This window comes from Pseudochaenichthys georgianus, chromosome 24, assembly GCF_902827115.2.
Source record: "Pseudochaenichthys georgianus chromosome 24, fPseGeo1.2, whole genome shotgun sequence".
NCBI lineage: Eukaryota > Metazoa > Chordata > Actinopteri > Perciformes > Channichthyidae > Pseudochaenichthys > Pseudochaenichthys georgianus.
Window position 1 is genome coordinate 6,576,015 of NC_047526.1, and position 15,151 is coordinate 6,591,165.

Below are 15,151 nucleotides of genomic sequence, written 5' to 3' on the forward strand. Positions count from 1 at the left end.
CTAAAAAACAAGAATCTAACAGACAACAGCAAGCTAGCGATTCCCCCACCGATATAGCTATGCTAATCAAGCAAGCTATCGTGGATGAGATGGAAACTCTGCAGGGAACAGTAGCAGACATGCTAAAGGGTGCGATTGAGAAGGCTCTCAATCCTATAGAGAAGCACTTGGTCGAAAAGGGCAACATCCTCCGGTCATTAAAAGAACAAGCTGATGGTCACGCAAAACAGTTTGACACGGTTTTCAATAAGATTGATAGCATTCAGGTTGCCGTGCGCAAGAATGAGAAGGAAACTAGCACGTGTATCATGGAGGTGACAAAGATGCGAAGGAAGCTCAATGAATTGGAGGACAGGTCCAGAATGAACAATGTAAGGATTGTCAACTTACCAACAGGTGTTGAGGGCGATGATCCCAGGGGTTACCTTCAAAATATGCTGCCTATCTGGATACCTTCAATCAAGAGCCCCAACAATAATCCACTGGAAATCGATAGGGCACATCGTATTTTCTCCAACAACACCTCAAGATCGCGGACCATGGTTCTCAAACTACTACGCTATACCGACAGACAGGCCATTCTGGAAGGCGCGAGGAAAGCTAGACCGACTCTCCAAGACGGGACACAGCTGTTGTTCTTCGCCGATTACAGCCCCGGTACGACACAGGAGCGACAGGAATACAAGGAGATCCACACTAAACTTCGACAGAAGGGGATCGACTCGTTCATCATATACCCGGCAATTCTGAAAGTGAACAACAAGGGCACAAGGATGTCATTTAACTCAGCAGAAGAGGCGAGAGAAGCCCTTAAATCAACGGTGGACATGCGAGAAGATCCTGGACATTGAATACGCTACCTGTGCCAACGAAGGAGATGGATCTGCAATAAGGACAGAGAAAGTCTGGCACCTATTGGCAGGTAGACGCTATGTAGGTGATGTTCTATGCTTATTTTATATTGGTTCGTTATATGTTCGTTAAGCCTCGATACTTGAATATGTTGAAATAGGGGCCAGTTTATTTTCAAATTATTGCAGATAAGAGTTCTAATGTTATTGTTTAATTGCCATGTTTATATGGTGTTAAGGTAATATTCCGCCCATACTATATACTTTAAATTCGAGTGATATGCGGCATACATAATGTACATTATAACGGAATAGGCTTGGGAAGCTGGAGGCGTGTTTTGAAAACGTTTTCATGCCTCCACTGTTTACATTCATGGGCACGTGATATGACGTCATTGGCAGGCAACGGTCTGTATATGGGCTATACTATTTCATGAGAACGAGAGGGGGATGGTTGTAGTGATACAGGTTGATCGGTTTGAAAGGGGTTTTCTATTCCTCAGTTTTACTGTTTGTGAGATCTGCTATGCTTTATCTTTATGCAAGGGGGGGGGGAACAATCAGTGTTCAGTGTTAGACGTAGCTGAGTGACGCTCACAGATGTTACCAAGAAGAGGATCGAATGGGTGGGGGCAGAGCCATTTAATAGAAGAGTTACGACATCTCCGTTCACTCCAATGGACCACTTTTTTACAGCAATGGCGGATCGTGGAGCCTCTCAATCGTTCCCCGGAAGTTAGCGCCAAGGCTGGCAGAGCTGTGGAGTTGCAGCATAATACACCGTTCGTGACTGACTTTTAAAGGTAAGAAGAAGTTTAAAGATTTATATTGCGGATATTATCAGTACATCTGATTCAAATGAACATGTGTATTAAAGGATGTCAGTGGATTATCCCTAAATTAGTAGATTTAGGGAACGTTTACAGATAACAGATTAAGCTAGCATACCGAGGCAAGTTAGCAACACACGTTAAACAGCCTTTTAATTGTAAATTCCGTTCTCTTAATGTCATTTCGTCCAACATGTTGAATTAGAGAAGAGGGGCTTCTAAACGGGATTGTATGCGGGGGTGGAGGGAGTTAAATATTAGATAAAGATAACTTTGGTGCGTGTAAGAGTGAGTGTTTTTAGCAGAGCCATATTGTGTCCTTGTGATTCTGTTGATTATTACCTGTCTGTATAATATTGCAGCTCAGCTGATTCTGGATTGATGGCAAAGGGAGAGGGACTTAAGTGAGAGTGAAAACACAAGGTACGTTTAATACTACTGTTTTATATAAGCAGGGCTCTCAAGTCTCACGCATTTGGCGTGAGACACACGCATTCCACTCCATTCACACGCTCACACGCCACACCTTGTATTTCTCACGCAGAGATTTCTTTCCAGGGTACCGCCCACCAAGTTGCGCCGCAATTTTGTAAACAAACTAGTACAGAATCACTGTAGCCACGCATCAACCAATCAAAAGAATGTAAGCTATCGAACAGCCAATTAGAAAATAACATGGCTGTATCCGGGTAGGATTTAGACATTCTGCCCTATACTTTATAGATAGTAGTGCTGTAGCGTCGACGCGTCGACTTCAAAATATCGTCGACGACATATTTCCGCGTCGACGCGTCGCTACACACACGTGGGTGTGTAAACAAAGCAACAAGCAGTTCGCAATCGCACTTCAAACACAATGGAGACTGAAACGGCTACCACCTCCTCCTCACAGGATTGCGCACGAAGCCCTCAAACGAAAACATCTCGCCCTAGGTCTTCAAAAGCATGGGAATATTTTAAAGTTAGTCCAAAACGCAAAGATATTGTCATTTGCAGTCTTTGCCAAATGGAGTTGGCATATCACACAAGCACAACGGCTATGTTGGAACATTTAAAGCGGCAGCTAGCTGTGGTGGCTACCATTAGCAGCTAGCATTTGCTCTCCGATTTTTACATAAAAATGGAATTATGGATTATAAATTCAATCATTTTTTTATACATAGACGTTAAAAACCTATGGATTAACCGATTCAGCCGCGTTTTTTCTCATTTTAATGCCATTGAACACGTCTTTTGATCAGATTGACAGCTACGGTGGTGAGACGATCTCCCTAGAAGCTCTGTAAAGGTACGTGTTGTGATGACTGTATTTGCTTCCCCTGTCGCGAGTCCGGATCACTCAGTGATGATACTATATACCTACATAATCTGTGGAGTCTCAGCTTTAATCGGATATTTTATATATGCAGCTACGATAAGTAATAAGGGTACTTTTATCTTGAGTTCTGTGCCAATGCCCGTTAGCATTTTTCGCTCATGGGTCATTTAGATGCTTCTTATGAGACTTGTGTTTTGTTTTGGTAAACATGGTTTGTATCGTCAATTAGCTGAGATTATTTCCGTTAATCTGGTATAACACATTAATAGTTTGTTAAATATTAAGATCCCCTGAGACACAGTATCGTGGAAAAAAAAAATGTACATTACTTTTTTTACATTACGTTTTTTATGAATTGAACAACAGAAAAATAATCGTTAGATTAGTCGACTAATCGATCAAATACTCGCCCGATTAATCGTTTTCGAAATAATCGTTTCCCCCCCAGCACTAATAGACAGGTAAGGGTTTCAACATTTTCCAGGATTTCAATACTTTCATTGAATACATTAATCAGTTCTTTACACATGGTGCTCTTTTTAGATTTCAGGAACTACTTAACATGGGCCGGAGGAACAGGACAAGGTGTGTGAGGAGTTCCTGGAATATCAGCTGATGGATATCCCCATGCCCCAAGATCCCACTACCTTTAATGTTGAGGAGTTTTGGGGGAGTATGTCCTCAATCAAGTGCAAGGTAAGAAATATTTGGCACCACATGACATACACATAATCAATTGAAATCAAAAGCAAAGCATTTGAGTAATAGAGTCTCTTGGTTCCTTTTTTTTTAAAGGAATGGTCCACTCATTAGATAATTAATCAAAACTTCAGTATTTAGTGAAACGTTATGTTTAAACCATACCCTGAAGAAATCAGCGATATTCCCCGGTAAATAATGATTTTATAGCTCTTTTTTATCAAGACCTGTATATTCCGTCTGGCCGCCGCCATGTTTGCCATTTTCAGTAGTCACGTGATGGTCGTGACGTCATCCATGCGTTCACTTTGTCAACACACGGAGTATTTCAGTTCGGACTCGTCAGCAGAGGAACAAGTTTTGACCAATGTGAAGAGATTGGATGGGGGAATTCAGCCATACATATCAGTATGACAATACGACACCCTCTGTCCTAAGACCCTCACATCGTACAAGGAAAAACTTCCGAAGAAAACCCCCAGTTTAAAGGGAACATGGGAGAAACCTCAGGGAGAGCAACAGAGGAGGGATCCCTCTCCCAGGACGGACAGACGTGCAATAGATGCCGTGTGTAAATTGAAAAGATAATACATTTGCAACATAGGTAGTCCAGATGTTTGGAAATGCATGTGTGTATAATGGGAAGATGATATAAGATACTATATGTATGCATGTAGTACCACCCTTGCTAGCGATTCCCTCTCTAGTTTAGCATACTCAGCTTCGTTGTCCCTGGGGTAAAATACACACTAGCCGGTACTACGCTATATGGAAAGGCCACCAAAAACTGGCCTGGACGCTAAAGGTCGTTAAAACGGGGCTAGCCGCTGCAATGGAAATGCGCTATAACATACCTTATTCTTACTCCGAGCACTACTTCTGCTCCTCCGTCGCTTCACACTTGCAGAGGGCGATTTCTCAACTGGCCGAACTGGTGTCCTGGTCGGTGATGACACCAGAAAGACCGATGGTACTGCATCTCCATTAAGTAATGGTTGTTCCATAAATCCCATGTTATGTTTTATCATACTCTCAGAGTAGTCGTCCGGAAATTTGAAATGTGCGCTGCATACATGAGCCTGTGAATCTTTCGGTTCGGGCCGGCCACATTTCGCTAGCCACTGCCTCCGAATGTACTTCTTACGCTTACCTTTTGGCAACAGATGGAACCGAGCATTCCGTGGATTGTTCCTATCAGAATTGTGGCAATATTTCGCGATACAGTGAGGCATATTTGAAGAGAGAAACTACAGTAAATAACATGGAGATCAACGTGTCTTCGAAAACCAAACGCATGGTTTACGTCACGTCCGGGAAATGGCGGCGCCCACAGTGTTGATGTTATTTCGGTATATAATCAGTTTAAAATCACTGATAATGTCATCGGATTAAAAAAAAAAAAAAAAAAGAGACTGGCAGAGACTGGTCTGTTTTATCGGATGATAATTATTTAAAAATGAGTGTCATGAGCATACCATTCCTTTAAAGGTGACCGGTTTGAGCCAGTTTGGGAGGCTCACTAAAATAGCTCAACTTGTTCTAGTGCTCCCTCACTCTAATGCCGACACAGAGAGGGTTGCCACCAACACACACACACACACACACACACACACACACACACACACACACACACACACACACACACACACACACACACACACACACACACACACACACACACACACACACACACACACACACACACACACACACACACACACACACACACACACACACACACACACACACACACACACACACACACACACACACACACACACACACACACACACACACACACACACACACACACACACACACACACACACACACACACACACACACACACACACACACACACACACCTTCACTAAGAATGAAATAAATATGTTTTTATTTGTATGAATTTATGTGTCATTTATCAGATAAGACCACCGTCCCCACCCAAAGCCCCGCCTCTGCCAAAATCTCACTCTGAACTCTGTTCAAAACGTGAGAGCCCTGATATAAGTAAACACCTTATCTCCCCAAGGCATTTCCCATCCAATAGGTGTGCTGTGTGTATAACCCTTTCTCCTGTCTGTTACTCCCTCTTTCAGCACAAGAACCAGAGGGGGATTCAATGGAGCCTGAATACCTGCACTGAGACCCTCACCCTGCACCCTGAGTCTCAACTCTCAGTGTTTTTCAAGCCTTTCCCTGTTTTTTTGTATTAAACAAAACATTAAGCTTTCCCAATGGTGTGGTTTTCGTTTTGTGAAAAAGTGCAAATGCAGTGTTTGTATATAAATCACATATTTTGTTGCTGTTGGTCGTGAAATTGCTCCTGCTGACTTGAGCCAGCCATTTTTTCCTCCGCTCTGTGTCAGTGGGGAAGCCGTACATTCGTACTCCTTTCTCTGAGCGATTTGAGCATCCCCAGGCAGCACAGCAAACCATGGTGGCGACTAGGAGGCAGCACAGCACACCAGGACAACACGGAGGAAAAGGCACCGACAAACTGCATGATATGCTATTCAATGTTTATTGAATTCCATGTATTTGCAATGGATGTTCCTAAAACAACACATTTAACATCATCATCATCATATGCTGCTGCTGCTAGTCCTTTGATAGTCACCTGTCGGTCTCCTGTCCTTTCTGAAAGCCATAAAGATGACATTAGTCATTTAGATAACTTGTGTCCTCAGTTACCATGGGATTACTGAAACTACCATGAATTTAAGAAAGTGGTAGAAATTAATCTAATCTGCATTTTAAAGCATTACTTTAGATCCCCTCCCTCTAAATGTATCAATAAACATTAGAAAGTGATGCTCCTGACTACCATACAAGTTTAAGAAGATAATATTGGTTTGAAAGAATTCAAAGCTATAAATAAACAGCAACAGGCTCTTTAACCAAGGCACTGTTAGTAACATGTAAACTAGTTGTTCACACTAATCCTAATATTATCACTTAATATTAGCAAATTCTATTTTATTTTTTAAAACTATTGATGTAAATACATACACATATCGATTTGTTGTATAAATATTGCAAATCAAAACCTTTATTCACTAATAATTACCAAAAATCGTAGTTCTATCTCCTGTTATCAATGCATTCACATTGCCCGCCATGAACCTCCGGGGAACGATCCTCGTCTACATGAACCACGTGACGATAACCGTTTTTGGACTTCCGTTGTCGTAACTCTTCTATCTATATGGCGCTGGGTGGGGGGAAGGGGAGGGTTGTAACTCAGGGATCCACCACCAACTCACAACAGGTCCAGGGAATAAATACACATACAGATAAAATGGAACATTTGCATATTGTATCATTTAATGTAAGAGGACTTAACTCTCTGTAGAAACGTTCAAAAATCTTAGATTTCTTACGCAGAAAGAAGATAGATGTTGCAATGTTTCAGGAGACACACCTTAAACCTAATGACACTTCAAGGGTTCAAAACAGATTCTATAACCCTATTGTGGCATCAACTGATGGCACTCGCACAAAAGGAGCTATGATACTTATGAGGCGTAACATAAATGTATCAATTGAAAGGATTGGCTCTGACAATAAAGGACGTCTAGCCTATTGCTGCACATCTATTCAAGATAAAAAAGTGGCTTTTGTTAGCATATATGCCCCGACAGTATTTGAAGCTGATTTTTTTCCCTCAGTCACAAGTTAAATGACTGCCAATTATATGTTGGGTCGGACATGAATGCTTTTGTAAACAATAACCTTGACAAATCTGCTGCAACTCTATCAAGTTCTCAAGAATCTGCTTCCAAAGCACTTAATCTCTTTATAACAGACTTAAACTTAATTGATGTGTGGAGGGTAGGGGTGTAACGGTATCCATATTCGTCCCGTACCGTCACGGTTCGGACGTCACGGTTCGGCACATGCAGTCACACGGCGAATACGCCTTTTTTTACGAGTGGGAAAAAAGTCTGTCACTCAGGGCAGTATTACACTATATATAATCCAGGGGGCGGTATTGCGCCTAAAAGCCAGCCGCAATACATGAAGAAGAAAAGTTAGTAGCTACAGCGAGTTCACACAACTCACAGGAGCTAGAAGACCCACCTGCTTCTTTTAAATCAGCTGTGTGGGAACATTTCGGGTTCCCTGTGGACTACAACAATGATGGGGTGCGAGTTGTGGATCGGACGAGGACGGTGTTTCGGCGTTGTTCGACAGCGATGCGGTATGCTAGTGGTAACACGTCAAACATGCTCAATCACATCCGAGTCAGTCTCAGTCCCCAGCGAGAGGGTTTTCTCGACGGCAGGTGACATAGTTACCGCCACCAGATCTGCCCTCACTACTGACAACGTAGACAAACTCATCCTTTTGAAGAAAAACTTGAAAATAGAGGAAAGCTTTATTTAGGCATAATGGCCTCACACACTCAAGTTAATTACACATGTTAGACATTGCTCCTAAAGGTACAGATTTTATTTTGTTTTATCATTGTATTTATTTTATATTTTGACATCAGGAGATGTTATACAGTTCTGTATTGCCTTTTATTGATTGTGATTCAAACACTTTCTTATTATTTATTTTAACAATTTCAAGACATTCTTTTTAGTTGTTCAGCTTATTTAACCTTTTTGTTTGACATCAGCCATTATAAATAATATGGCCATCTGAGTGTGTGTGTTACTGTTTGTGCTTTGTTTTTAACTGTGTAATTCAGTTAATGATTCCAAATGTTAGAGTTCCTTATTTTCATACCAAAACTTGCACTACTGTTCAAAATAAATAACAGCAAAAAAAAAGTTATGCGTTTGGGACTTTTTTTTGCCTTTTTTTTGCCTTGTTGTACCGAACCCGTACCGAACCGTGACCCCCAAACCGAGGTATGAACCGAACCGTGACTTCTGTGAACCGTTACACCCCTAGTGGAGGGTGCATAATCCATCTGTGAGACTTTTTTTCCACGAGACATAAAACCTTCTCTCGAATAGACTACATTCTTGTATCTTCTGGGCTGATGCCTTCAATACAGTCAATTGAGTTCCTACCCAGACATCTCTTGGATCACAACCCAATTTTAGATAATTTTAACTATGGAAATCTAAAAAATGGGGCTACTAGATGGAGGTTCAACACGACCCTTTTAAAGAACAACAAATGTAAATCGCAATTGAGATCAAAACTGACCGAATTTATAATCTTGAATAAGAATAGCGTCACAGATGTGACGGTGGTCTGGGCCACCATCAAGGGTTTTATACAAAATAATGCTATACGGTTCAGTTCCCACCTACATAAAAGCCGACTGCAAAATATTTCTCACCTAGAAGAACAATGTAATATGTTGGAAAAAGTCCTAAAAAAGAGATACACAACAACAATAGAAAGTGAGCTCAAAACAAAGCAAGCAGAACTTAACGACCTATTAAGACACAGGACAGAACATATGATCCATATAACCAAACACAAGTATTATGCAGAAGGCAGCAGACCAAGCCACCTTTTGGTATTAACTTTAAAACAACAAGAGGCTAAAAGGTCCATACCTGTCACAAACGAGCTGAGGACCAAAATGCAGAACACAGGAAACCAGGATAGATAATAGGCTGGTAGGAGACACAACGGCAGCTAGTAGGCAAAGGGCTGGTTGGGGACAGGCGAGGGTTTCAGGAGAAAGCAGGACGGGAGTCGCAGGTACAGAACGGGTCAGGGAGCAGGCGAGGCAGGCTGGTCAGGGACAGGCAGGGTCGAAACCGGGAGAGCAATCTGAAGGGTAATGCGGGAAAGACTGGCATGCTGCAAAGTACGATCTGGCACTGAGGTGAAAGTGAAGTGGGCCTAAATACTAATGGAGCTGATGGGTGTAACAGAGTGAGAGAGAGACAGGGTGTGACTACCAGGTGACTAAGGAATGTTAATGCAGAAAATAGGTGAGTGAGAAAGCAGACTGTGACAATACCAGCAATCAGATGTAATAAACGCGGAACAGTATCTTCTACAGAGGAGATAAATCAAACATTTAAAAATTACTTTAAAGAACTGTATTCAAGTAGCTCAGTTCCTTCTGACGAAGACTTCGCCACATTTTTAGCGGGTTAGGCCTCCCTACATTATCATTAGATGACACCAAAACACTGGAGTCACCTATCACGCTGGAGGAGCTATATAAAGCTGTCAAAGCTACAAATAAGGGCCGTACGCCGGGTATAGATGGCATACCTGTGGAACTCTATTTAACATTTTGGGATATTATTGGACCGGTATGGTTAGAAACACTTAATTATGCTACCAATAAGGGTATGTTCTTAAATATGGCTCTGATTACGGTTATACCCAAACCTGGACAGGACCCCTTTGAATGTTCTAACTATCGCCCAATATCACTGATAAATGCTGACCTCAACATTTTTTCCAAGGTCTTAGCTATTAGACTTGAGACGGTGGTTGGGAAATTAATAAGCCCCGATCAAACAGGCTTTATTAAAAGGTGGCTCGCATCTGATAATATCCGCAGACTCCTGCACATTCTTGGCGCAACACATACAAGTCCACCTGCCTGTGGCCTTTTATTTTTAGATGCTGAAAAGGCGTTTGATCGCGTGGAATGGCCATATCTATGGAGGGTTCTGAAACAATTTAAATTTGGAGATACATTTATTAACATGATTCAAACATTTATCCATCGAACTACTGGCACAATTCATTAGGAATTTCCCTCAAATGTCCCCCATCACAATAGGTGGAACGTCACATTCTATATCACTATATGCAGACAATACATTAGTCTGTATGGCAGATGTTCAGCGAACCCTCCCCTGTGTCTTGGAAGTAGTGGAGCAGTTTGGGCAGCTTTCGGGATACAAGATTAACCTATCAAAATCAACACTGATGCTTCTTAACATAGGCCAAAGTGAAGTGTCCCTCCCACCCCAAATCAATGTTTCAAATTAGGTCCTCTATTTAGGTATTACGGCCCCTACACACGGCGGCGTGCGTTGCCGCTTGGCGGTGGGCGTGTCTTGAGCTTGGGGAGTCAACGCGAGCAACCCAACCAACAACCAACCACATGAATGTCCCGCCCCGGACATACAAAGCAAAGCATTCATGCTACATCCATGCTGGCTACATATACTGTCTATGCTTGCTAGCTGTCCATTCAAACGAAGTACACTGGATATAAACTCCCCAAACAAGCGAAACCCTACCAGTTTCACCCACTGTCTCTGCCACCTCCCCCCATGCCTGGCTCCTCCGGTTTGTATCCCTGTATGTAAAGAGGGACTGGTCATAGAGTACCGGGTGATTCCCTACCGCCACGATAATTTTCTCCTCCTTTTGTTGACATATGGGAAATAACTGCGGTCTGGCTCTCCCAACATGCACGCGGTTTGATTGGCTAGTGCTTGTACTGTCAGATTTACATACGAGGGATTTGATTGGCTGACGCCTCCGTCGAGGCGGCAAAAGTAGAACATTGTTCTACTTTTGCAGCGAGCACCTCGAGAGAAGCTACGCTTTGCTCCCACAATGCAGTTCGGCGAATCGTGACGTCACCCCATTCAAAGTGAATGGGCAGAAGCGTTGAAGCGGCAACGCACGCCGCCGTGTGTAGGGGCCGTTAAGGTTAGTACTTCCTTATCATCTCTAGCTAAAAGAAATTACTCTTTAGTTTTGAAGAAGATATTACAAGATGGAAACACCTTCCAGCATCAGTCCCAGCCCGTTTATCGGTTGTTAAAATGAACATATTACCCAGCATATATTTCGTAAGTTCAATGATCCCTCTATCACCTCCAACAGGATACTGGCAAAAACTAGATTCTTTACTACGATGCTATATCTGGAATGGTAAACGACCCAGTATAAAATGGTCAGCTCTTCAGTATAGAAAATCAGATGGGGGATTGGCATGCCCACATTTTAAACTATATCATTGGGCATTCATATTAAGATCTCTCAGCTATTGGGTAGATGAGGATAACATGTCATCTTGGAAGAATATGGAACAAGACTTAATAGCGCCGATAAGATTAAGGGACTTTCTCCTTTCAGGTATATCTACCAAAAAATGTGATTTACTGTACGGTCCAATTTTAACTTACATGATTAAAGTGTTCAGAGCAGCAGGGAAATTCCTAAACTTTAAGAGTGTGTGGTGTAGGTCATCTCCATTATGGAACAATCATAACCTATTGACTGGGGGCAAACCATTTAACAACAAAGCTTGGGAGGATAAAGGTATTAAAACTCTTCAGGACATTAATGGGGAAAATTGTATTCATGACTTTCAAAAACTGGTCTCTCAATATAATATTGATCAACACTCTCTCTTCTTTTACTTTAGAATAAGGTCTGCCTATAAAGCCTATGGGGTCCCCTGGGGGTCAGATTTGAAAGATCCTATTCTGAGTTGGGTGCAGAGTGCTCCCAAACAAATAGTTTTGTTTATCTATAATAATCTTAACTCCCTGAACTATATGCCTACATCAGGCATGAGAGCATGGGATAGGGAAATATCTACTTTAGGACAATAATTGGATTGGGATGCAATTTGGGCTAATGTTAGGGGTGCTTAAAAAAACAAAAAAACATCAGTATATACATCTGAAATGTTGTCATAGAGAATTGGATTGGTACCTGACCTGTATTGTTCATTTTGTGACCAGGGAACCATTGGCTCTTTCTTACATGTTGTATGGGAGTGTCCATGAGTATTACACTTTTGGGGGAAGGTTATTAGTACCCTTACAGATTTAATAGGGTTAAAGATTACCAATGGAACCTGCTGTACATCTTCTAAATGATGAATCTCACCTTTCCCTTACGGGGAAAACTCGCAAAATCTGCAGCTAAAAAGATTATAGTCCAACGTTGGAAACCTCCTCACGATATTTCAAGTTCTCACTGGCTTCAGAGTTTTTTGAACATTTCTTACCTTGAACTGTCCTCTGCGAGAATTAACGATGCAAAACCTGATACAATTTTAATGTGGACAGATCTGATATATAATTTAAAGGAGCTCCTGACCAAATAAGAATGCTATCCCTGAGGGGATGTTGTTGCCCCGGTGGTTGGTGGTGGGGTGGTTGGGCGATGGAGTGGGTGGGGGGTGGGCTATGGAGTGGGTGGGTAGGTGGGTGGGATGTAGGATAGAGGGATGGGATTGAATTAATCCAAAATGTTGTGCAACCTGAATTGTCTTCTGTACTGTGTGTTGTAAATTGAAGATGTTGCAATAAAAAATGTATGATACAAAAAAAAAACGAGTTACTGGCCAATACTGTCCTTTTACTTCCCATTCCCATGTTCGTGTTGACTAAAGGCTTGCAAAAACAGGCACCTTCTCTTAAAGTTAGACAACTACCACTCATTGCTGACCTTTTCAGCCTTTGCATCTGTTCTCTATGCTCAAGCTACATGTCCCCCATTGTTGATATAACCTGAAACCCATTTTTTCTTACGAAACAGGAATAATGGCCTAATGCATTGAGAAAAAGTCAACAGCAATTCAAGCAGTTCCTTAGAACACTGTTCGAGTTATTCAGATCAAACCCTACAGGTCCTCGGTCACTGTTCATCTCGAGCATATACATTCTTAATAATCTCACCAATCTTCATCATTGACACACTCAACTCAGCTGAATTTAAATAAGCTTGTGTGGAGTTTATACCAATTGAAGCAATGGTTGTTCAGTCTGAAAGAACAATATAATACCCATTGTTTGTTAAGATGAAGAATTCATTTGACAAGTCAATTTTGACAATAACCAACAACACGGAAAAGTAATCTAACAATTGTTATTTTGCACTGACTTGTTTTTGCTGACATTGTGGGTGTTGGAGGACTCACCCCGGTTGTAGTGACTGTTGTTGAGACTAAAAACAAAATGTTACAATCATTTTTGTTAAGCTGAAGAATGAATCTGACAAGTCAACTAAGAAAATATCTGCCAACATGGTAAAGGCAGATAGCAATCATTTCGTTGCATTTACTTTTTGTTGTTGTCATTGTTTGTGTTGTAGTGTTTACACCTGGGGGGTATACTGTGAAGCAGGATTTTCGCTTAGCCGGCTAAATTCAGGGAAAACTCCGGCTTTCCGGTCATCCGAAGCTGGTTCTCTTTTTAGCAGGCTAGATCTCCATGGTAATATATGCTAAGCAGCTAACCTGGTCGGGACCAGGTTAGGTTGCAGGCTAAGAGCTCAACTCAGTGAAAGCACCGCCTGCTGACCAATCAGAGCTCAGTGTGCGGAGTTTAAAGCGATCAAGTCATATTACAGGAGAAAGGAAATACAGAAAAACTGCCGTCGCAGGAAAGACGGCCGGCAAAAATCACCGACTGTGTGAACGTGAACATTAATAGAATATCACCTCCATCTTCAGAGCAATCTGACTATTATAACATTAGCGTTAAGAAAGCTTACTTAAATATCTGCCACAACATAAGTAACCGGATCAGAGTACATTAAGTACAGTCCGCGGCATATCACTTCATAATGTATCATATATTTCCTTATCTGAGTCAGCTGAGCCGTATCTGGCCGTGCAACACTCACAGTGTCACATACTGTATGCAGAAGTATTATTTTAAGCAACACATAAGTTGACGAAACACTCGAGACAAATGTAATTGAAGTCAGATCGTGTCTTAGACGGGGCAGTGATATCATAAACCTGTTAATGTACGCATTCAAACACTTGTTCTGTTCCAGCTGTATTCACCTTGCAGGTGCAGCTATGTGGCTTTTATCCTGATCAAGTGTTTAAGTCATGGATATTTAAAGTTTAACTTCTTCATTTTTGACTAGTATTAAAGTTCACTTTTCATTCAGGAAGTATGACGCTGCGCTGTCAGTGCGCTTCTCCATGTTTGTGATTGGTCGAATGCTCCAAATACCACCCCTTTCATGTGAACGCGCACCTAACTAGATAGGACACGGCTGGCTTGAGCGATCCACTTGATAACCAGCGTCGTAGTACAGTTTAGCGAGAGCGCGTATGTTTTGGATTAGACCAACCGGCTAACTCAAACATATCCAGGTTAGGTTGAACCAGGTTCGTAGTACAGGCCCCTGGTGTAGCAACTGCTGATGTGTTTACAAGTCAACTAAGGCTTTAGCTACCAACATAGTAGAGTCATATAGAAATAGTTTTTTCTGCACGTAATTGTTGTTGGTGACATTGATGGTGTTGTAGAAACTGTTGTTGCCCCTTAATATATCCAATCCAATCCAATCCATTTGATTTCTATAGCACATTTAAAAACAACAGAGTTGAACAAAGTGCTGTACATCAACAACTATATAAAAAACATAGCATAAATACATGAAAAACAGACAGGACATGAAACAAATGTAAAACACGAGACAATGAAACCAGATCAGAAGCCACCGACTGAGAAACTCTCCTACATGACGTAAAAACAATACAAAACACTAGTGAGGTAAAAACCCAAATGTAAAAGCACAAGTGT

At 41.7% G+C, this 15,151-nt stretch overlaps 1 protein-coding gene and 1 long non-coding RNA gene across 3 annotated transcripts in view; one reads left to right on the forward strand and one right to left on the reverse strand.

Moving 5' to 3' along the window:
- adgrf8 (adhesion G protein-coupled receptor F8) overlaps window positions 1-15,151 on the reverse strand; it is a 41,921-nt gene that overhangs the window by 23,911 nt on the left and 2,859 nt on the right. The gene's annotated exons all lie outside the window — the stretch shown is intronic.
- LOC139433100 (uncharacterized) lies at window positions 1,494-5,931 on the forward strand. Its single transcript, XR_011642664.1, has 3 exons — window positions 1,494-1,654; window positions 2,044-2,104; window positions 5,798-5,931. It is a non-coding gene; the product is annotated as an uncharacterized lncRNA (long non-coding RNA).